General features: G+C 47.6%; 1 protein-coding gene across 1 annotated transcript in view; it reads left to right on the top strand.

Moving 5' to 3' along the window:
- Positions 1-2,386: 2,386 nt before the first annotated feature.
- The window catches only part of ELK3 (ETS transcription factor ELK3), a 64,556-nt gene continuing 42,406 nt past the window's right edge, over positions 2,387-24,536 (top strand). Inside the window, exon 1 of the mRNA XM_041738458.1 lies at positions 2,387-2,755. The gene's annotated coding sequence lies outside the window, so the exon portion shown is untranslated. The remainder of the gene's footprint in view (positions 2,756-24,536) is intronic.

The raw sequence follows: 24,536 nt of genomic DNA, 5'->3' as shown, positions 1-24,536 counted from the left end.
AAAGTTCGTGTCTCCCGAAAACGGAACACTGAAGCCCTGACCTCCAATGTGATGGTATTAGGAGCCTGGGGCTTTGGGAGGTCATTGGGTTTAGATGAAGTCATGAGGCTGGAGCTCCCATGTGGGATTAGTGTTCTTCGGAGAAGAGACACCAGAGGGTTTGCTTCCTCTCTCTCCCCACATGCATGTACTGAGAAAAGGCCATAGTGGAACACAGCAAGAGGGGACCATGCTGGGAAGAGGGCTCTCACCAAGCACCGCATCTGCTGGCACCTTGGTCTTGGACTTCCCATCCCCCAGAACTGTGAGAAATGAAATGTCTGCTTCTTAAGCCATCAGGTCTCTGGCATATGTCTTAGCAGTCCAAGCTAAGACTGCGGTTTTCCCTTAGATTGCAAAGGGCAGAAGCTGGAGACACCGAAAAGTAAAAGTTATTCCCTGTGCCTAGAGGAAGAGCAGAGTCAGCCCTGAATTACTCATTCACACGGAGAGCTGGGAGGAGTGGTGTGGACGATCTGAAACACCAGGAAAACTTAAGAGGCCTTCACTTGGCCAGAGAAGCCCTAGGGCTGCCCATAAATATTTCAGGAGTGCCTTCAACAGGAAGTGTTTCCTCAAAACAATCAAACTGCCTGATGAAAACATGTACACCTTTTCTCTCATACAGATTAGGATTTGACAAAGATTTATTGTGGAAAAAAATACACGGAAAATCATGAAAGCCCCTGGCTTAAAATAGGCTTGTGTTGGGCTTTGGCATGCACTTTTTCAAACAAAGCAGAATGGTGTTGTTCTTAATCGTGAGTGCGGGATTTTTTTTTTTTTTACCCCCTCCCCAAGGCTAATAAGTTTATATTCCCCTCGCCCCCCTTCGGTCCACGGATAACTGGATCACACGGGGACACGGAGTGAGCCAACTCGAGTGACAAGGGAACCAGCGAGGGATTACAATGATAATCCCTAAAGTGGAAAATTAGCTGCAGAAAATCAAGGGTTGATAAGTAGTTCTCTTCCCCATACTTCCTCCTCCTCCTCCTCCTCCTCCTTCTTCTTCTTTCTTCTTTATTGAGATATAACTGACACACAATATTCATCCTGTCCCCGCGGCTCCTGCCTCACGTTCTCCGCCCGCCTCGGGCCCTCTCCGCCAACCATCCGCACCAGCCAGGAGGCCACTGCTCTGAGGTGACTCAGGTGCTCTGATGGGCACGTAGGGTGGAGAGCCGGTACAAGCACGAGGGGAAGAGGTGCCCGGCCTTCAGAAACCCCACAGTCGCTAGCCGGGAGAGGCTCCTAAGCAAGTCATCGTTAGAAAAGATGGCAGAGGTGAGAAGCAAAGTGGGGGAGCGCTTAGCGTTCCCGCAGGGAATCTGATCGAGCAGCCTGGGTGCTGCTGTGGAGCACCAGTAGTCCTCAAAACGCCCCCCAGCTGGTTCGAACTGTAAACCGGGCCGAGACCAGCCCCAGATCTGCCGCCTCAGGTGCTCAGGTGCTCGGGCAGGTGAGGCCGGGGCAGCCAGTTCTTCCACAGGCCCCCGGGGCCAGCTGGGGAGCCGCTGGTCCTCCAGGCAAGCAGCGGAGGCCCGGGGGCGCGGGTTCCGCGAGGGAGCAGCTGGGGCTGCGAGGCAGGCCCCCTCGCCGCAGGGCAAGGGGAGAAGGGCGCGCCCCCGGCCTCCCCCTGGAGCCTCCCTGGTTGGGCCCACGCGGCTGCCCGCGCCCCCCCCCCCCCCCCCCCCCCGAGCATCCCGGGGCTCCCTGGCCGGCAGCAGAGGTCGGGCCCTGCTAGGCCAGAGCGAGCCGCCCGAGGGGTCTCCCCCGGCGAGTCCCGGCTTCCAGCTTAAGGCTCCTCATTCTTTCCCCCAAGTGGGCCCCCTACTCTGGGCTCTGGCTTTTTTTTTAAATCCCAGACAGGAACTGTGTCCATCCCCAGACAGAGCCCGTGCCTCCTCCTCTGCACCGCCAGCCTCTCGCCCTGAGCAATCACGTCCCCATCCGCGCTGAAAGCAGCCCTTTGCCTGGAGCCGCCCCCCGGGCCCCACTCCCCGCGCCCGCTGCCCCGCAGTCCGGCCAACCCAGCATCAGAAAACCGGCAAGTCCGGCGGCCTCCCCGCTTCGGGCCTTCCCGCCCGGGCCAAACCGGGCAAAGGCACGAGCCCACCGCGGTGCCCGGCGCGGGGACCCCCAGGGTCCACGGGGGCGGGGGCCCGGGGCGGGGGCGGGGGCAGGGGCGGGGGGGAGGAGGCCCGCTTCTCGGGGCTTCTGGCCGCGCAGTCCCCCGCCTCGGGGAGGGGCTGCGGCCGCCCGGAGCCGCAGAGGGTCGGGAGGCTCCTCCCCTGGGGTGGCCGAGCAGGAAGCGGGGCGCGCGGCGGGGCGAGCGCGCGGGGCGCGGGCGGCGGAGTATGCGCGGGCCTCGGCGGCCAGTCCCGGCGCACAGCCGCGGCCGGGGCGCGCGGCGCGGGGCGGAAAAGCCTGTTTACACAGACTGCACACCGCCTGGGGAATAATGCAGTAAAGGAAGTGAGCCGGCTCGGCCTGACTGCTCCAACTTCCTGCTCTCACACACACACCAGAGGAAAAAAAAAAAAAAAAAAAAAAGAGGAGCGAGAGAAAGAAAAAAAAGGGGGAAAAATCAGGATCTCATTACAAGAGCAGCAGACCGTCTGCAGACGCCTGTCAGCATGGAAAGCCGGGGGCTTTCGCCCGGTTCCTCCTAGAAATCCCCCGAAGAAGGATCTTGAGAGCTCCCCACATCTGGGTAGGTAGCCGGGCTTCAGCCTGTTGCTCCGACAGTTGCACAGTTCCGTCGCGGTGCTTTTTCTTTCTTTTCTTCGGCTGGGGGCGGGTGGGGGTGGGGCTGGGGGCGCCGCGGGGTGCGCTGCGGCCCCGGGCAGGGCGCCCCCGGGATGCTCCAGCGCCCGCCCCGCCGGCCCGCGGGACCCCGCGCTGCGGCCGGGAGGGGAGCAGGGGGCGCGCGGGGGCGAGGGCGCGGGGCGGCCTCGGGGTCCCCGCAGCGGCGGCGGCGGGGCGGGCTGCGTGCCTGGGGGGGCGGCCGCCGAGCGGGGCTGCGGCCGGGGCTCCCGGGGGGGCGGGGGGCGCCGATGCTCCGACGCGGGGAGACGACAGGGGAGGAGGGGCTCGCAGCGGGCGTGGGGAGCGAAGACGCGGGGCCGGGGGCCGCGTCTCTGGTCGTCCGGCAGGTGACCCCCGCCCGGGTCATCGTCCGGGGCGCGCGCCCAGGTGGACCTTTAACAACCAGCCGTGTCCTCACTGGACACGGTTTCGGCGGAGGACCGCGCGGGAGAGATGGGCTGGGAGCCCCCGGCTCCTTAGGAGGGGGAGCTTCAGCTTGCAACTGAATGTTGGCCTGTAACGCTACTGCAACTTTTGGGAGGAGGAATTAAAATTTTGGAGACTCAAAAAAAAAAAAAAAAAAAAAAAAAAGAAAAGAAAAGAAAGAAAGAGGTCTCCGTTTTGTTTTATTTTCTGAGCCGAATCATCCTGAGGACAAGCTGCATTTAGGTGGCGGGTGGGGGTGGGAGTAAGAAATGTTATTTCAGAAACTGCAAAAGGGGCTTTTTAGAAAGAAAAAAAAAAAAACGAGTGTCGGGAGAGTTTCTGGCTTGTCTGGAAACGGCAAGACTAATTGCCATGCGCTTCCGCTTTGAAACTGGCAGCAGACAGCATCTTGAAAATGACTCACTAGAGGAGCTCACAAAGAAACTGGTTTGCTCCTTCTCAGGTTTATGTATTTGTGCCTTTTACAGTTTCCTTTGTAGTGTTCGAGGGGTCCCCCGCCCCTTCCCCGCCGGCCCCCTCCTCCCCTGCCGCTTTTGGAAGCCCCTGGCCGGTCTTTAACTGCCCCCAGCACCCCAGCCGGAGGGGGGCTGGGGGAGGCCGAGTTGTTGTTGGAGTTGGCTGGGGAGAGGGTTACAGGGATTCTGCTGCTGCAGGGGGAAAAAGTTCCCTGAATTTTCCACTGGCTGCTGCAGGAAGAGAGAGCCCCTTTAGTCACTGCTAAGTAATGTCTGCACACACACCAACTAATCTCATTAGGAGTTTCCGCTGCTCGGCACAGGAGGGGTTTTGTGCAGCCACTGTCAGCCGGGGGAGCCCTGCGCTGCACGGGGAGAGCGGTTACGGCTCTATTGACTTAGAGGTGCAGCTGCCCCACAACCTTTTTCAGGGCAGCATCTTGAGAACTTTGAAGTCCCTTTGGGCATTTTGGGTTTCAGACTTACAGGTTTTTCTTCCCCAGTTGCGTGTAGGGTGTGTGTGTGTGCGTGTGTGTGTGTGTGTGTGTGTGTGAAGTTTCTATTGCCCGGGCAGCTCAGTCACCCCCATTCTCTCTCATCTGTGCCTGTGTCTTTGTTGGAGGGGGCCCGGGAGTGGGGGGTGGGGGTTGGGGAGCCAGAAGAGGTGAGAAACCAAACGTTGATAGGCATATATTAATGAGCTCAAATCGATTTCTGAGCCTTACTGCTTTACTGCCAAACAAAATACCCTCTGATCTCTCTCCCTTTTTCTCTGTCTGTGGCACACATTTATTTGGGATAGGTCAGTTATGAGTTTCAATTTATGGGGATTATAAAATTACAAATTGTGTTAGGAGGGCATGTGGGTCAGACAGTGAAGAAGACTGTCCATAAGTGTTTTTAGAGTTTCCAGTAATGATCCTGCCTGCAAAAACCCCTGATGGTCTTTCTATGCCAAATATAGCAAAGGTCTTATGGCCCTCTCTCTCTCTCTCTCTCTAAACCTTTAAATGTTGGAAATGTGTAGAGTTGCTTAAAGGGGTAAAGGATTTTAAGGAACTTGATTGGACCCGTGGCATTCCTTTATTGACAAAGACATGCTGCTTGAGGACATACTCTTGAGGGTTTTTTGAGGTGTTGGTATTTCTCTTCTGGTGGCAAAGCATGTCCTAAAAACAGCCCAACCAGGGTGTGAGTCAGTGGACATGTGGACAGGATGTCCCTAACATAGTGCCTAGCACAGAGTAGATGCTCAATAAATTGTTGCATTGAAATCTGTGAGTAGGATAACAGCACTTAGAACAAATAGATAAGAAAACTCTTTCCAAATTTCAAGAGAGGCCCCTTTGAGTGAACTATAAACCAGTCTGGATAAACAGACTTTCTGGAATAATTTTGCCACCCAGGTGACCTTTGGCAATATCTGGAGACATTTTGGTTGTCATAACCAGACAGGGTGCCCTAGGCATCTAGTCAGTAGAGGGTTAGGCATGCTGCTACCCATCCAGCAATGTACAGAACAGCCCCCCCCCCAATAATTTTCCAGCCACAAATGTCAGTAGTGCCCACGCTGAGGAACTCTCATTTACATTAACTGTGATGATGATGACTCTCTTACCTGCATCAAGTCAATGAATAGGATGTTTACGAGTTGTCAACTGTACTTTTCTGCTATGGATGTGTAACACAATGTGCATGAATTTTGTCTCCCTTGCTCTCTTTTTGGTCAGTAATATGCAATAGAATGACATTTACATGATGAATTGTGATGGTTTACCTTTTTGAGTTGAATTAGACCATCTCAGAACCTCACTTGCTTGGTACTAATGCTTTTTAGACCAGAATGGCAGTAGCCCAGATGGGGAGAGCAGTGATTCTTATTTTTTTCCAACCCTATTTGAATTTTGAAATTTCCTAAAACATTTATTAAAGACCTCCTCCTCTTCTTATTTAAAAAATTAATAATTCAAAACTGTCAATATGCAGTAAATGTAACTCTGAGATCATATTTTGAAATTTATATTTGTAATAACTTTTTGGAACTTGAATCTTTTCCTGAAATGGGTTTTAAAATCCTTCCAGTCAGTGCATATAAATTAAAATATTCCTTTCTTAGTTGTCAGATACTGGGTTTTGTGTGTTCTGTGCTACCCAATTATGTTTTTCACCTATCTGATGCAAAAAACCGATGTGGATCCAAACCATTATCTATTGACAAACCCAAAGCACAAAAGAGAAGAAGAAGAAGAAGAAGAAGAAGAAGAAGAAGAAGAAGAAGAAGAAGAAGAAGAAGAAGAAAGGAGGAGGAGGAGGAGGAGGAGGAGGAGGAGAAGGAGAAGAAGAAAAGAAGAAGAAGAAGAAGAAGAAGGAGGAGGAGGAGGAGGAGGAGGAAGAAGAAGGAAGAAGAAGAAGAAGAAGAAGAAGAAGAAGAAGAAGAAGAAGAAGAAGAAAAGAAGAAAGAAAAGAAGAAAGAAGAAGAAAGAAAAGAAGAAAGAAAAGAAGAAAGAAGATCCAAGGATGTGACTTCCAGAGGGTTGTTGTTGTTGTTGTTGTTTTTTTTTTCACTAATGGCAAATTACTGCTTATGAATTAATGGCTTTGCTACTTTCCAGTCCTAGAGAATGATTCAGACATCGACATGTTCCCCAGACCTGGGTTCCTCATTAAACTTTAAAAGAAATGGGCTCTCTGTTTTGGCTGCACCCTGGGCTGCAGGCAGCTGGCTTCTGCCCCTTGCTAAGGGCTTGCACTGAGACATACACACCGACATACACACCGAGAGGCCTGGGTCATTTGAATGAAAGACCCCCACTGCTGTCAGACTTTTCTGTAGGTTTCAGGCGAGAGCTTTTTATGTCCTACTTATCCATAATTCCCCTTTGTCTTTGTAAACTGATTTATAACATCTTTGAGATCGCACTAGTATGACGATATTTTCTAAAGGTTAGGTAGGTTTTATGTCTGTTTTGAAAAAATATTAATGTGAATTATGTTAGGAAGATTCAGAAAACCACGAAGAAAAATATAAACATCTCCCATAATCCCACTGTTAACATTTTGGTGTTTATTTTTTCAGTCTTCTAAAATATGTGTGTGGGGGGGTATGGGTGTGTACACACACACACACACACACACACACATGCACACATACATAAAACTTTTCATTGGAGTCACACTATACTTTCTGTTTTGTCACTTATTTTTACTTAACATATCATGTAACATGTTTTCATAACTAGTACCAAAACCAAAATTGCTGCACATAGAGCATGCATTTATTGATCTAATAAATGTGTTGACTCAACAGAGGATTGACATAATTTTTACATGGACTTGTTCAGTGTTTTTCTCTGTGGCTCAAAGTAATGTTCTAAGAATGCTGACCTCTTAGAAGGCTGAATTCATATGTGCTGTGAAATTTGCGATTTTGATGAGTTTCTCTATGATTTAACAATGAGTCATGATTTGCAGGAGAGTATCAAGATGTAGTAACAGGAAGTCCGGGGCACTACACATCAAAATAGAATGTTAGATGATGAAAAAGAGAAGCTAGGTTAAACCGAAAATATACCTGGAACTTAAACTATAAGGGGGAAGGAAGGTGCTTCTTGTACATTGTGACAATTCTTAGTTATTACTGTTTCATTTTATATCTGGAGAGTTTCCAAACTTTGAAACTGATGTTTTCAATGGGTTTTCAGCTCAAAATGACTATTGCCCATGGCTAATTTGAATTAAGATCATCCAGCGTTTTGGTTGAAACCTCGGCAGAGAGACCATGGTTTTATGGCACAAAACTCTGGTTTTGCCACTTAAAGTGCAGCCCCAGTAAATTGAGTTATTAGTGTGTGAGGTGTGTGTGTGTGTGTGTGTGTGTGTGTAACCTTCTGTGAATGAATCCTAAAGGCCTTCTAAAATGGTAGATCATTAAGTCTTTTAAGTCCTATTCTTTGTAGAAATTTGACTCCTACCTATAACCAAAATAAAAATGGCCTTCCAGCCATTACTGGAAACTTAACCTATGTGCCAGCAGTTTAAAAATAAACCTTGAATTGGTCATTTCACTAAATTTTAATTTGGTTTGAATTGCTACTAGGAATTATTAACTCATCAATTATGTGTTTTAGCTTGCATTTCCCAGAAAGTGATTATTAAATTATTCTAAGAATTAAAGGGGATTATTTTATAATTTGTCTTTGAGACTTGTATATTTTTAAAGAAATTAAGATGATGGTTTTATTAATATACTCTAATTTGAATTGGGCTAAAATTAATTTACTTACCTACCTGCTCTAAAAAGATGCTCTTTAAAGCACATGGTCTCATTAGTATTTTTTAAAGCTACCATTTATAAGAATAATTGCTAATTTTCCATGTATAAGTATGGAGAGGATGGGGTAGGAATAAAATACCCTATACTAATGCCTTCTCTTAGACTGAGGTCAGGAATCCTTTACTCCAAGCAATAGAAAAAGGAATCTGCAATCCTTGATGTCTTTGGGTTTTTTTTAAGTTGAGGTATAATTTCATACATGGAAATGGATAGATCCTCAGTGTTTTTGTATATGCCCATGGAATCCCCACCCCTTACCTTCAAATAGAAAGTATTTCCATCACCTTGAAGCATTCCCTAGCTATTTCTTTTTATTATGGCAGTTTCATGATTCTACCATATAGGTCATTAAACCCCAGAACACCTTGATAAAATACTGCACTATTTTTATTTAATCTATTTGGTTAAAAATAAATCATTAGAATATGTGGATTTCCTCTGCAATATGATAGGAGGGGGAAAAAATCCCTTCTACATTATTTACTACCACATAAGCTAACTGAAAGGAATATGTGTGCTGCAGGGAAGAGCAGAGTCCTTTAAAACCAGTCGTGTTGAGGTGCTAGCTCTTAATCTTCCCAGACCTCAGTTTCTCTGGATGGATGGTAAAGTGATGGAAGTGTCAAAAGTTCTGTTGTACTACTTTTTTTGGAGTAAGGAATTTGAGTTCTTCTAAGAGTGGTAAAAAACGTGATGTGAATTTTTGCTGCCATCCCCAAACAGCCAACTTGCAGGCGCACACAGTGATTTAAGCAAAATATCTGGTGGTGGGCAAAGGGCTTCCCCATAAATTGCCCCTTCAATCCCATCCTGGCCCCTTGTTGAGTAAGGAACACTCGAGGGAAGGTTGGTATTAGCGGCTGCGCTTCATTTTCCTCCTATGTTTAAGGTTTGTGACAAGCATCACTCATTTCTAATAAGGCCCACATCGCCTCATCCTTGGGGACACCAGTGACGGTCTCTGGGTTGGACGCTTAGTAGGCCTACATAAGATTTGGATCACCAGGTTCATTTTCTGTTCCTTCTGTCCTAGAGTCTATTTTTTTAAAGATTTTATTTATTTATGAGAGAGAGAGAGAGAGAGAGACAGGCAGAGACATGAGTAGGCTCCCTGCTGGGAGCCCAATGAGGAACTCAATCCCAGGACCCCAGGTGATGACCTGAGTGGAAAGCAGACATTCAACCACTGAGCCAACCCAGGCACCCCCTTCCTAGAGTCTTTGAAATGCTCTCCATCCTCCACTGTGTCTGGGGGTGGGGTCCTCATTCCCTCTGGCAGTACCTTGTCTACACACAGGCTAGAGTGATCCTTTAAACACAGGTCTGACCATGTCCCACCTTAACATCTCCCAGGGGCTTCTGTTGGGGTAAAGGCAAAAATCCTTAATGTAGGCTGCACACTGTGGTTCGGGCTGGCACCCTGGCTGTTCTTCCCTTCTTCACAGGACGTGTCCTTAGGCTCCTGGGCCTTTCCAAATGCTGTTCTTTCTCCTGGGAATTCCCTTCCCCGCCCCCACGCCCATGGATTGTTCTCACTGCACTTTGCCAGCTTGTGGCCATGCTCCAGGGCCCCCAGGCTGGCATTCCCATCGTCATCCACTCAGCTGTCTTGGTCTTCAGAGTCCTTGCCATATTTATTTACAGATTTCCTCAGCACTTTGTCCCTCTCCAAATCCCCATGACCCAAACACAGGTACTAACCAGTTTGAGATCTCCATTTCTGGAGGTGGGGCTGGTGTCCCTCCTTAATCATTAATACTCATTATCCCAAATTCAGGAACCAAGTGGATTTGCTAGTGTGGCCTCCCCTGGTATCCAAAGCCTTTACCAAACCTTTGAATCCATTAGGTTGGGAGAGCAAGAGGTACCTGCCCAGGGAGGCGTCATGATGTGTTTCCCGTCTGTTGCGGCCCTGGGGCTGGAAGCTCCCTCTGGGCCTGCTCTGTTTTTCCCATCCTCGCATTTATCCCAGCACATTGTCCAGTACCTGGCATTCAGTGAATTATAAACAATCCAAAGGGGGAAAAACCTGCCATCGGACTTGATCAAGCACTTCATTGCTACACATAAATCCAGCCCTCTCCTAGAGGTGAATTACTTGGATTAATAGAGGCCGGTCTTTCAGTTAAATCCTAGCAACAGCCCGGAAGAGCCTCTATAGAGGATCTATCCCTTTCCAGAATTTTTGTCCAGACTTGCAGGCACAGTAGATGTACAGAAACAAGGTTGTTAATATCCAGGATGACACACTTCAGCCGTGTTGTTGCTCCCAGGTTTATACTGGAAGGGGCTGGTTAGCAGTGAAGTCACTCATAGGTCAGTGCAGCTTAAGAGGCTTTTGATGTAAAATTCCTTCCGTGTTGAAACTGCTCATTCTATAGCAACTATCATTAGTCTCTCATCGAGACTTCTATCGACCAAGTTCTCATAGTTCTTTGGGGCTGAATTCCATAATATTTGCAGCTCAAAGTCCTCCTTCACTTACCCTAAAAACCTGTGTATAGCTTTTTGTCTGTGACTTTTTGTAATTCATGAATGATGTTTCTGATTGATTTTTGAGAATAACCAAAGAGTCTGCCCATGTATTTGGAAGGATGAATGACCAGGACCCGCATTGTATTCCTGGTGAAGGAGGGCTGGCTGGATCAGTGGTGAATTTCAGCTGGGTTTTGCCAAGGAGCAGTTTGTAGATAGTCAACCCTCAAATAACCAGAATGTGTGATGAAGCAGATTTCTCTCCCTGCATTTAACTGTCAGAGGGCAGGGATGAGAACGATAACAAAATAAGCCCCAGCATTTATCCAGGAGGTGCTCAGGAATTCTCTGTAAGAATTAACAGCAAGGGTGCTCTTACAGGGTCTGCACCTGTATGTTCTCATCATCCTCAGAATCATCTGATACTAAAGTCCAGGAAGACCAGAATGTTCGATTAAGCGAGAAAAGGGGTATAGGTTTGATCAGTTTCCTAACACCGATCAGAAGAGGACTTCTCTGGTTAATACTCTGTGAACTGGAAATGCAGACTCCTCACTATCTCCTTCTTAGAGTTTGGAAGGTTCTCTTTTAGAGGTTAAACTAGAAGCCCTGGTTGTGTGAGTTCATTTGAAAGTAAAGAAGATAAGCATTGAGAGGGGTGTGTGTGTGGGAGGGTTATGGGTTCCACATATGTAGGCAACGAGAGATGCTTGAGTCCAAGAGTGAGACAATATGATCTCAGTTTTTGCTCCTCCTACGTCCAGAGTCACTGTTCTCATGTAGGATTTGAGCCCTAATTCTGTACAGAGGATGGGAACATAAGGGAACATTTGCTTAAACTTCTCATGCAAAAGAACCATTATTTCGCTATGAGAACTCCAAAGATGACTTGGATTTTTTTAAAAAATGTATAATTTCTAGGAGAGGAGAAAGCAGAGATTCCTATTTTCAGCAAGTCACATTAAGAGTGTATAAGGAGGGATCCCTGAGTGGCGCAGCGGTTTGGCACCTGCCTTTGGCCCAGGGCGCGATCCTGGAGACCCGGGATCGAATCCCACATCGGGCTCCTGGTGCATGGAGCCTGCTTCTCCCTCTGCCTGTGTCTCTGCCTCTCTCTCTCTGTTTCCCTGTGACTATCATAAATAAATAAATTTAAAAAAAATAAAAAAAAAGAGTGTATAAGGAAGGGAGCAAACCTTTTAGTATTATTTGGAAGCGCGTGTACGTGGGTGCAGTGCCTCGACGTTCTCATGTAGTTTTTTGCATCTTGAAATCTCCTGGAATCTAGAACCCATGACCGTTGGTAGGGAAGTTATTTCTGCTAATGTCTCTCTGCCTGTGTTCCAAGCCCGAGAAACTGATCGCTTAGACCAGAAGGTGTTGGGTGGAGAACATTGCTTTTTATTTTTATTTCATGTTTTCTTTTTAAAAGTATCTTAGAACAAACATATCCAGATTCTCCAAGTGACATTCTGAGTCCAGGATTGGAACTGACCAAACCCCAGGCACAGCCATGTCATCACATCTGTGCTGAGCCTCTAGTGGAGGCCAGGAGTGCCTGTCGATGGGCCAAATGCATCTTTGATCATCGAGGCAAAAACATCAGTCAGCCGCTCGATAGTCCCTGATTTTGCTTAATTCACTTCTTTGGGATGCTCTAGTGCTAATTCTCGGTTCTGCATTTACAATACTTAGATAAATTGAGCAATTTTGAAGAGTGCTAACATGTTCTTAAAGTGAATTACTTTTATGACAAACGTGTATCTGTTAGAAGATCCCTTGAATCCAACAAATGTCCCAAGTACACTGGGGTTCTCCAAAGCTCATCGTCACTGCTCTTAAATAAAAGCATTGCCCTGCTTTGATTTAAATCAGAGCTGAACCACAAGAACAGCGTCCTCTGCCAGCCTTTGCCACATCCTTTGCTTTTCTCTCTCTCTCTCTCTCTCTCTCTTAACCTAAATATTAAGACCTAATTTGTCTTCAGGAAAGTAGAAACTTTAAGACTTTGACATAGGGGATCATACATGCTCTTGATGATGAAAATGTAGAAAGGGTGACTTTCTTTGGCAAGGGGGGAAAGATTGTCTAAAGTGGGATGTGGCTGGTTTTTTTTTTTTTTAAAGATTCTATTTATTTATTCATGAGAGACACACAGAGTGAGAGGCAGAGACTCAGGCAGAGGGAGAAGCAGCCTCCCTGAAGGGAGCCAGATGCAAGATTTGATCCCAGGGCCCCAGGATCACCACCTGAGCCAAAGGCAGATACTCAACCGCTGAGCCACCGCCACCCAGGTCACCCGGCTGTTGTTGTTGTTGTTTTTTGCAGTTAATACAGTCTCGTGAAACAATTATTGCAAGAGGATAGTATTAGGTTGTACGTGACAGTTCAGTAAAGGGCCAAGACGAGTTAGTGGTGGCAGATTCCTGAACAGGAAGTAAGGACCACAAGGACGCTTTGGGGTGTGTATCTGATGTTTGGTGGCTGTTGGTACGTCGGCCCTCTCTTCTGTCACATGCTGTCGTGGGCCTCTTGGAGGACATAAGTGTGCACAGTAGCCGGACACAAATGAATAAAGCATCCGTCTTCCACTTGATCACCATTTTACAGTTCTTCTGTTCATTCATTCAGTGCACATGGGGGATAATAAATAGGTTTAAAATACAAGGCATTGGGAGAGTTTTGAAATCACTCTCTATTTTTGCAATAGTTTTCTTAGAAGTAACTGTACTCAACACAAGCACCAAGATATTTTAAATGTGCTCCACTTACTGTAGTTTGTCCACAAGACTGGCTCAATTTTGAATAGACTTTTGGTGGAAAATGAGAGGCCTGGTGTGTGCCACTCTATCCTAACGCCATGATATTTTTGCTTCCTGTTAAAAAGAACTTTATTAGAAGTTGTTTAAGTTTAGATGAAATCCCGCATTTGGTACCATAATCACCATATGTAGCAAAAGGTGCAAAAATGTGAGGGAAACATATGCATGTGGAGACCGTAAAACCATAAAAGGGACGGTGTACCTTCACGACGTGAGAGGCAGCTGAAATCCCCCACAGGTGTCCACCACATGAGCAGGTGATGACATTTGGAAGACTGCAGAGTCACTGTTTTTTTATAGATCCCTTGCAAAGTGAATATATTATCATACCAGATTATGTAAAAATGTTGATGCCTTGCATTTGCATTTCCTAAATCAGGGAAGAGTGTTGCTGAGAGAAAGGAAGGAAGGCGGCACAGCTGAGGTGCCCACAGGACGGAGAAGCCCCGAGGAGTGCATTTCCTTGCATAGCCCACTGTCCATGCAAGGCAGCACTTTGTGCTCCTCGACAATCTCTGAAGATGTCACACGTGACCAGTAAACTCCTAAACTCCTACAGTTTGCAACTGTACTGTATTGGGTACGACCCAAACACAAACACAGGCTAATGTCCATATAATCCAGCAGAATCTTGACTTTTCTGGGAGCCACCCCATTTTGACATATGTTCAATTTCAGAAAAAGGAACAGGTTTATAATACTATGAGCCATTTGCAAATTACAGCTCCAAAATGCTCTGTTAACACTGACTGTATACTCCTTAAGAGTACCCGAGATCAGCTAACCAGGATCATTTTCTGTCGTACTCTTTTTTAAAAAAAGACCTCTAAGGTGGTTTCAGTAGATTTATTCCAGGAGGAGAGAAAGCTGACATTGCCAGGAGTGCTGATGTTGGGGACGGTTTTCTTCGGCGACTTAACCATCCAGAAATGATTGAAGAACTAATACTTTATTACATGAAGTGGTGTAGGAAAGACAAGTTTCCCTGGGAGGACCATGACTTCTGTCCCTCTCCAGGCCATCATTAGAGCTGTGAAGGAAGGCTGGACGGAGGAGGGTCCCTAAGATCCATGGCCTGATGAGAAATCTTTCGATTTCTATTGATCCTCACCACTGGTGAAGAGAGGCATGTCCCAATGATAGGAAACGAGGTAGGGAGACTGAGCCACCTATGGACAGGCCATGGGACCACCAATGGGGGCTTTGGTGGGCCAGGGGAGCCGAAGCAGTGATCCTACTGGAGAGGGGTTTGGAGGGACAGGAGCTAGGGGGCCACGAGGAAGGGCTCCGTACCTCTCCATGGGTGGACCCAGGGCTGCAGGGCTGATGTGTTGGAGGTGGCCCAGACCGGGTGCAGCCAGGCCAGGAAGGTGCACAGCTGGTTAGCGTGGTGTCAGGAAGTGCCCAAAGCTGCAGCAGGGCCGGGATGCTGAGCACAGCTGTGCAGATTTCCCGGTCCCCAGAATCCCTCGGGAATCCTTCTGAGAGGAAGAGATGGTGTCGCAGCCCACACCTGACCCCACCCGGGGCCTCCTTCCTCCCCCCGCCCCCACGGTGTCTGCTCAGTGTGTGTGCCCATGCGGGACAGGGGCAAGGACAGGGACACCAATGCTGGTGATGCTCAGGCCAGGTGGCATTCGATGAGGCCCGAGAAAGAAGGGCACTGGTTTGAACCAACTGCTGGTTGCCCCTGGCGGAAAAGAGCGGTGTCCAGATTTTTAATTAGAAGAGCTAAAATGTGAATTTTCTTTGACCAAACCGTATTTTATCTTGCAGTTTTTTTTTTTTTCTAATGTTTCCACTGGGTGGTGCTGCGGGAATTCCTACCTTGTGCCTTGGATCTACCCTTCCCAGAAAGACGCCTCTCAAGCATAATAGGAGGAAGTCCTGATTTAGAAAGATTTTACAGTTTCAACACAATAGAAGGGTTTTGGAGGATGCTCTGGCAGGAAATGTTTTAGTTTCTGGATGTGGAAAATCCACCATCATTTTGTATCATGTAGAAATTTTCTTACTATGCTGGGTATAGACTTTTTGGCCCTCGCCAGCTTATTATTCAGCCCAGAAAAGCTTTCAAGTTTATCTGAAAGATGATGGTTTCGTTCTAGTGGAAGCAGTACATAAGATTTCCTTTATTTTTGATTTTTGTGAAACTATCATAACAAAGTGAGCAAACAAACATTTCCTGATGGTAAGATGACCAGAGATTTAAAAAATATCTCCATTAAGGTTTTATTCGAAGCTGAAGGCATTGTTCCATTCCTGTTTTAAGAGACCGTTTATACAGTGCATCGACCAAAAGGAAGGACGACTTGGATTTTTTTAAATTTCAAAATAATCATACAGAGTCTTTCACTTTGATAGCACTCGTGTATGGAGGAGGATGTACGTTTTATAGGTAAAGAAGTTGGAATGGAGAGAAGTTGACATCCCTGCCTGAGATCGTGCAGCCTCCACAGCTGCGATGGAATTTATGTTCCCATTTCCAACTTATGCGGGGGATCGAGTTTTTAAACTATGAACAGTACAAGCGTTTAGATAAAAGATTTTCCGTGTAAAGGCCTATGAAGTAGAAGAATTGAGGATAGTATGGGAGGAAAAATACCCACTGGGAATCAGGGAGCTCATGAAGTGGGAGCTCCCACGTGAGGACGGTTGGCAAGATTTTAAGTGAGTTGTACTGAACTCAAGACAGCGCTGGGTTTTGGTGCTCTTGTCAGGGTCCTCCACAAAATCCCAAATGTGGTTTTCTTGGAACCTGAAACAGGGCTTCCCCAAAGGTGCTTGTTTTTAAAGGAATAAGTTTGAGCTCCATCGGTGCCCCACAATCTACTGTTGTGCACTTTTACAGGGGTTCCTGGCCTGTCCCTGCTCTCAGGTCAGCTGTTCCTGTGAAACTGTGGGGAGGCGTGTGTGCGGGTTTTGCACCCTGCGTCTGGTGCCAGGCGAGAGCCCTCACATTTCTCTTCTTGACTTTCATCCTCTCGTTCTGCGGTGACAGAAGGGACAGCTCCTCCTGTCTTGTCTTTCATAATCAAGGGCCAGTCTCGGTTCTTTAGCGTTGAATGAACCTGGAGCGTGTCTAAACCAACATACAGATGTTTTTAAAAGGGAAATTGGTTTAAAAAAGAAATGATGGTGGCATGGGTTCAAAGTGTCTGTCTTAAAACAGAGCCAATTGGAATAACTGGAGTCACAGATGAGGCAAAGTCAGCAATGGGCAGGGAAATTTCCTGATTCGATTCGTAGTGAGAATGTGGCCTCTGCACCAAGTAGGAGGCCTCTCTCTCAGCAGCAGCAAGGTGGGCATACAAGACATGAACCTCGGCTGGAGGAACTATGTGTGGTGATTAAGGACCTGGCCTTTGGAGCCAGATGGCCTTGGATAGGAGTCTCTGTGTGTCCCTGTTACTCCTGTGGCCACGAGCATCTTATTTCACCTTTTGAAGTCATGACTTCCCCGTGGAGTATTAAATTTAGATGTATGCAGAGCACTGAGCACAATGCCAGGTACATAATAAATGCTCATCAACTGTTCGCATTAAAAAAGAAAAGCTGCTGTTTAAAGAAGTAACAGATTTTGGGGGGGTGATATTAGCCCTTTTCTTGAGAATTCCATGGAATCTCAGTACTGCTGGTCAGGGAGGCTATACCTCACAATTCCTTTACAATAGGGCCCTGGGGATGTGTGTGTGCACGTGCACACGTGTGTCTATTCTATGTATGTTATATGCTTAAGTTGACTCTATGAGATTGTATTTGGCTGCTTTTGACCCATAAAAACAATTTCATATAGTTCAACCTAATGGTGATAACTGTTAAGAGATACAATTTGAGGGATGCCTGGGTGGCTAGGGGTTGAGCGTCTGCCTTCGGCTCGGGGCTTGACCCCGGGGTCCCAGGATCGAGTCCTACATCGGGCTCCCCGCGGGGAGCCTGCTTCTCCCTCTGCCTGTGTCTCGGCCTCTCTCTGTGTGTCTCTCATGAATACATTTTTTAAAAAAGTAAGACATATAATTTGAAACAGTGTCATAATGAAAGAGGTTATAATGAGGTATGAGTGTAGCTTCTTTTCATACGTTATTTGTCAAAAGCTCACAAGGTAAACTTCATCAGGGAGCCTTGGGCCCCTGGTAATCCAGTTGATCTAACTTGTGTGTACAGTACCATTAAATAGTCTTGATTTTCATCAGGGATTTACTGGTGGCTTTCTCCCATCTAATGAATCATGCTTCTAGTTCCATATGCTTTTGATCCAAATGGCTACTGTCGAAGGAGAATTTGCTTAGTGTTTTTTCCCTGTTGAAGTCATAGGGTTAATTACTCTGGGGAGGAAACAAAAGCCTCCATGAGTTTTCTTGGGCCGTAAGAATAGCAGTGTTCTTCCAGAACGCAGAGCTTGGCCGTCGCGGTGAGGGTTAAAACAGAGCTGACACACAAAGCAAAATGAAACCAGAGCTGCAATCACAAAGTGGGACAGATGTAGGAGGCCAGGTTTCCTGTGGCCCATTTTCCACCTTCCTGCCTGCAACCTGCAGAAGAGGAAGCTGACTGTTAGCAAGTATGAGAGCTGGAGGAGGACGTGCTTCGGGCCAGAATCAAGACATGCGCACAAAACAGGGGCACCAGAAACAATTGCAAAGAAAGTGAATGGTGGGGGTTTAGTACAGAAATGTCTGGGAGGGAGCCACCCCTCTGTTTAAAGAAAAGACAATGTCAGGAGAGCCTGTGCTTCCCCAGGGAGACCCGGGGACCATCTCAGGTTGTAGGAGCTTCTGATTTTGATAGCCCTGCTCATCTTTGAAGACGTGGTCTGCTTTTTAAATACAATTGGTTACCTGAAAAGATGTTCCCTGCAGTGCCCAGGATTTCTAAATCTGTTTTCCTGGACATGTTGATATATGAGGGAGGTGGAAGTGGTTAACCGAGTGGCTGTAATGAACTACAGCCTCTTCTGGGGAAGGCTGGGTGACCAGTTGATTGCTTTGATCTAGCAGGTTTGTGTTCCCTTAACTGCCCAATAAAATCGTGTGTGATGTTTTTCAAAGAAGAGATGAAATGGAGATGTGTATGTTTGAGACCACGGAGCACATCCTCTGTTTGTGTAGCTACCTGACAAGCCATGTGGGGTGAGGCAGGGCTCATGCAGGTCAGAAGACACTGGACAAGTGGACAAGTCCATCTTTCTCCTGAGATAAAAAGAACAATAAGGTCATTCTATGTTTGGGGCTCACCAGCACATTATAGAAGAGTCTTACCCACCTTAAGGGTAAAGAAGTTGAGATTTGAAGAAATTGAGAGTCACTACACACCTTTTGAGAGAGCGCCTGTTGCCTGCCTGCCAGGTGCCTTGTTGGAATTGCTGGGTGACCCCGTGTGATGATGCTAACACTAAGCAGCTGCACTGGTGGGAGCCTTGTCAAGGCTCCGTAGAAGGCGTGGATGAAGGCAACAGCAAGCCTTGCTGAAGGCTCATAATGGCCAGGGCGCTGTGCTGAGCTTTTCCCAGACACCTTCCCACTCAAATGGACTTGCCTGTTTGAGGTACAGAGAAATAAGTGTGTGCTCCTGGGCCAAACAATTGTTTATTAACCCTCTGGATTGATTGGTTATGGTTTCCTCGTCAGGCCCCAAGAGAGCAAACTGTACCAGGACCAGGACCAGTAGGAAATTTGGGGACGTTGCCAATTTAGGGGGCACAGAGGTGCCCGGAGGGAGGCAGCCTAGAGGGATAATAGGCCCCTTTCCATTTCAATACAGGTCTGTCTGAAAATGTGGGGTGTGATGGGGCAGGGCTGTATAATGGTGGGGTGGGGTGGGGTGGGAAAGGGCTTATAGGTGTGGGATGAAGCAGAGTGGCTCAAACATGCTATCCCAGACAGAGGGAATGTAGCCATCCATTTATTTTTCCAAAGCAGATTCACCCGTGGAAAAGTCACCGATGAACCAATCGAGTTGCCTCTAGTTTACCGGGAGACAACAAGGTTTCATAGGTCTCTTTTACGGTGCCCCCCGACCCCCAATGTCTTTGCTCAGATGGAAGAGTTATTTGTAAAGCTGTACTTGCAGAAGAACATCGCCCACTTATTATAAAGAGTAACTAAGTAGACTGAGCAATGGCTGCTTTCCCGCTGCCTGTTCACCCTGCCCTTTAAACATGGACAATCTGTAGATACTCGCAGAGTGAATGCGAATACAAACCATCGTTAATAAGTAAAAAGCGCTTTGAGGGACTTGGCCTCACAGATTGGCTTTTTATTTTTTTTCTTACATGTGGCAGTTGATGATAACTAAAATGTCTTTTGGAAATAAATTTAGGGACGCCTGGGTGGTTCAGTGGGTCCCTCATCAGGCTCCCCGCAGGGGGTCTGCTTCTCCCTCTGCCTCTGCCTGTGTGTCTCTCATGAATAAATAAATATGATCTTTAAAACTTTTTTTTTAAGTAAACTTAATCTTTATTCCACCTCATAAAAATAGTAAGACTTCAAGGTTCTCCTTGTTCACTTAATGCCTTAAAGGTATGCTGTGCAGAGTTACTGCTGGTCTCAAAGAACCCAAATTGTTGTTTTCCAATTCCTAGACTCAAGTAGTCAGGTTTGGTTTTCTATAATGAAGTGGCTTCTGCCCTTTGTCTCGGGCACCGGTAACATAATGGGGTATAGACGCCTAGTGGGTGCTGCTCTATCAGGAGCAGGGGAGAAGGAGAGAACTCCGGTGGTCACCAGGGTGTTAACAGCCATCCCCTTGTCTCTAGCGTCCAGGTGCTAGCAGGAGAGACCCCCTCCGCGAGCACCTGCTTTGCCTCTCACCTGGGCCCTTTTCTCCTTTCCAGGGGGGTCCCCTAATGTCTGGCTAAAACGGGTTTTTGAAGTTGGCCACTTTCTTTGGTTCCCACCATCGCTAAGCTTTAGGAAAAAAATCAAATAATTCCGTCCCCTGCGAGTCCCGCCCCGGCCAGGACCCCGCGGAGACAAGGGTCCGGCTGCCAGCACCAGAACCACAGCGGCCCTCCCCGCTCCCGCCTTCTCCGAGGGGCAGCCAGCCGCCCGCTGCGGCCCGTGTGCGCGGCCGCGGCTCGAGGTCTGGCGCCACCGCGTGGCGGACGGGAGGGTTGCCGGCTCCCCAGGCGAGGCGCCCAGGCCCTGCGGGAGCGCGGGAAGGCCCGGCCCCGGGCGCGTCTGGGTTTTGTGGGGCTTGCGGCCTGAGCAGTTTGGAGAGACCCTCTATGTGCCACCCCCTCCAAATCAGAAATCCCAGATCACCAGGACCCCAGGCGGCCGAGAGATGGCCCTGGAGCACCCGCTTAACGCTGTTGATGGGCTGCGCGTTGGCCTTGGGGCGCGGGATCCAGGTGCCCGGGGCGCCGGCAGGTGGGGGTAGAGCTAGGTCCTCTGTCAGCCCGGCTGGAGGCCTGGTGGAGCTTAAGGGAGCGCATGACCCCTGCTCCTGGGTGACCTCTGATATTCATGCTCAAGTGCCGGAGGGGGCCTTTGGGGCGGCTGCAGGTGCATTTCCTTCCCTCCCCAGGCCCCCAGGCCCCCAACCGGATTCTTGCTTTGGCTTTTGGGGTAGCTCCCTTGCCTACTGTGGGGACATCTGCCTGTCTCCTCTGGCCCCTTTGAAATCTTACCCACCCTTTAGTTAGGAGGCCAAGCGCTCACGCTCACCCCTCTAGAAAGCCTCCTCCAAGGAGCCTGATCCTAATTCTGGTGCATGCCCCAGGCGGTATCACAGCCAGTTTCAGCACAGGCTGTGGCATGTGCTAACCTCAGTTTTATTCATTCATTCATTCATTCATTCATTCATTCATTCACGGGACCAATGTTCATTTGCTGTCTGGGGTGACTTGTCACTCAGCTAAGCTGGGGGTACGTCAGCAAGCAAAACAGAGGTTGGCACTCACTGAGCCAGCCTTTGGGACCAGTACCTCTCAAGCCATCAGTGGAAAAGGACTGATTTTTAAGATTTCCGAGACACTGTGGACTGATAATTTGGGAAGTACAAGAAAAACAATGAACAAAGACACCGAAATATCAGCCCGATTTTTAATTATAGATTCTTACGTGCGTGAAATGACATTTCAGTAAATACAATTAGAGTAAGTGTAATGAGAAAAATAATTTTAAAAAATGGTATAGTCAGCGAAAATGCACACAGAGGCCATTGATATAGAAGATCATTATTAATACTGGTAACTTTTTGCCATGTAGTAATTTTAACCAAATGAAACGGTTGTAAGTGAACTGGAGATCCCCTGTGTTAAATGCCTAGAAGCACACTTTAAACAAACACTGTATTTATCAACACTTCACTTTTAATGGAGAAAGAGTTTGTTTCTCACTGACTAATGAATTTAATCTCGGTTGGATGTATCCAATGGATGTATCCATTATTGTATAATGCTGCTTGCAGGAGATGATGTATATAAACTATTTCTGTGTTTTGTTTCAATTACTCTGAAGAGAAGCCAGTCTCACAGAAGTGTGTTGATGGCACTAGGAAAGAGATTTTTGAAACCCATTTCCACAAACTCGTATTAATTTTTTTCACTTTCACCTAAAAACAATTATTGCTGCATCTGAATATCTGTCTTCACTCCTTGGTTAGTTGCCAGTTCCCACAATTGTTCCTAAAAAGTCATAGTTAAAACTTTTAATGAAATCAGTGAATTCTAGGTTTTTGTAGACTTTTGGGTTACGGTGGAAAAACCTTGAATATCACCCATTTTCGCATGGCCCTACTTCATGATTCTAACCAGTGAACAGCTTGTGCCAATAAGATGAGCCCACGCTGATCACATATGTGGATACAGTGATCATGGCAAGTTGCAGTGGAAGTCTCTATACACTTATTCTCAATTTCTGTACTACTCTTATCGCGGGGTGGTGACCAACAGTTAGCACTGGTGTGTTGACCGCACACTGAGTACACTGTTTGGGGCTGGGGGTGGGGTTGGGGCTGCTCTTCCTTCCAGAACTGGTCCTCAATTTTCTCATCTACAAAGTGGAGGCGATAAATGTATTGAACTCATAGAGATGTTGGAATTAAGTGAGACAATACAGGGAAAGTGCCTTGATGTATGGTGAGGGCTTAATAAAGGTACCCACTGTGTGCAGAGAAGACAAAGTAAGACTGTTCTTAGAATTAGAAAAGACAGATGAATGAGTGAGTGACTAATGCTGTGAGGCAGGCCATGATAAATGCTGAAGAGATTCCTGGCATGACCGTGTTCACACCCATGTGTGCGTGTGTGTTGCTTTCATGGGGGAGGAGCTGGGTGGCCTTTTGGTCTTCTCGGCCCTGCCCATCATGCTTATGGTTTGAGCTACTAGATTTGGCATAAGGATGATTATTACTGCATCTTACTGCTCTTGCCTGCTTGTGAGTGTTGGTCCTTCCCAACCCTGGGGAGGGAGCAGCTTTCACTTCTTTGTGCAAGGTGTTCATTAGAACCCCACCCCCCACTGGCCAGAGGAAGTATGCCCCAGGTGAGCTAGTGTGCTGGAGATTGGTGCCTAGTGCCTTGGACTTGAGGGGGGAGGTTGAGATGCTGAAGTCATGCCCCGTGGCCAGGTGGCTGTCAAGTAGGTGGAGGAGGGCACCGGGGTAATGAGGGGGCTCACTGTGTCCAGCCTGTAGCATCTTCCTCTGTACGGCTCCATCCAGACTCAAGAGTCAATCTAGGGTGGTATCTGCCTTCTTTAAAAACAGGCAAGTTGAAGACACAGAATGAGGGTGGAAAGTAATGTGCCTCGATGTCCCTCCCCATCCGGCCCAGAAGACAGGCCCTCTCCCCGTGGGCCACCCCCGCCGCCCACCTCAACTCTGCATCCGTTGCCCTGACCTGCCTGGGGGAGGGTACCTGTGTGGGCTCTGTCACGTGTGGTCGTGAGCATGTTGTCACAGATGTCCCTTGGGTTGTCGCTTTAGAACACTTCTCTTTTTCTGACCCAATGGCTTTCATCTACGTGGCTCCCTGCCCTACCTCCTCAGGAACACGAGACAGTGGGGCGGAATTGGCCCCAAGGGAGGTGTGGGCACCCGTGGGCTCACAGCAGCTTGCAGGCCTCAGGCTAAGCATTTTGAACCAGTGTTTCTTAAGTTAGAATCAGTAAATATATGCCCAGGGATCTGAGTTCTCTCAGAATTACAAAAAAAAAAAAAAAAAAAGTGCCCTTTCATTTATGATGATAGTCTAAAAAAACAAATATAAGCATTATTTCAAATCACTTTATGAACAGTCACCGAACAGCTGAAAAGTCTCCCCGGATTCCACTGACTTCACTGGGGTCATTGCCTAATGAACAAAAAACCAAGGTGTTACAATATCTAAATGAGGCCTTTGAGGGACACCTGGTGGCTCAGTGGTTGAGCATCTATCTGCCTTGGGCTCAGGGTATGAGCCCAGAGTCCCAGGATCTAGTCCTGCATGGGGCTCCCTGAAGGGAGCCTGCTTCTCCTTCTGTGTCTCTGCCTCACTCTCGGTGTCTCTCATGAATAAATAAATAAAATATTTAAAAAATAAAAAACATAAAAAAATAAATGATGCCTTTGAGCGAGGTGAAAGCCAGATGACCTCACAGCATGCTCTACAAAGAAGTTTCCTTGTTGCTTAAAAAATAATGGTAAAGGTTCAAATACCACTGTGTAGCAGGTGTAGTTCCAGTGCATTATCAGTAATGCGAACAATCCTTACAACAGCCTTGTAAGAGAGGTCCTTTATCATCACCATCCCCATTTGACTTTTGAGGAGTATGGGGTACAGAAAGGCTAACGAACTTACCCAAAATCCCACAGCCAGAGGACCAGCCCTTGCCTTGGGACCCAGAGAGGCTGGCCCTGGCCTGCCCTTACTGCCTGTAACCTTCCAGAACAGAAGGGCTCCTCTCTCACTGCTGCAAGTTATAGAGAATGATGAGCTGGGCACAGCCCCTGGACTTTCTGATTTTAGGCAAGCTGCTTTACAATTCTGTGAATAATGGGTACACAAGGCAGCCCTTGTCTGTAGACATGCAAATCCCGGGGCGGGGCTCCCATGGCTGCCCTGGGCCCGCAGGTGGGCTCCTTGCGGAATTTCCCATCTGTAAATGCTTCTGTCATTTGGATATATTGAAATTTGTGTAGAAGGCCTGGCTCGTTCCCTCCTTGCTTAGT

This window comes from Vulpes lagopus, chromosome 23 (genome assembly GCF_018345385.1).
Source record: "Vulpes lagopus strain Blue_001 chromosome 23, ASM1834538v1, whole genome shotgun sequence".
NCBI classification, from domain to species: domain Eukaryota; kingdom Metazoa; phylum Chordata; class Mammalia; order Carnivora; family Canidae; genus Vulpes; species Vulpes lagopus.
The sequence above is the reverse complement of the archived record's forward strand: the minus strand, read 5'-3'. Positions and strand labels throughout refer to the sequence as shown.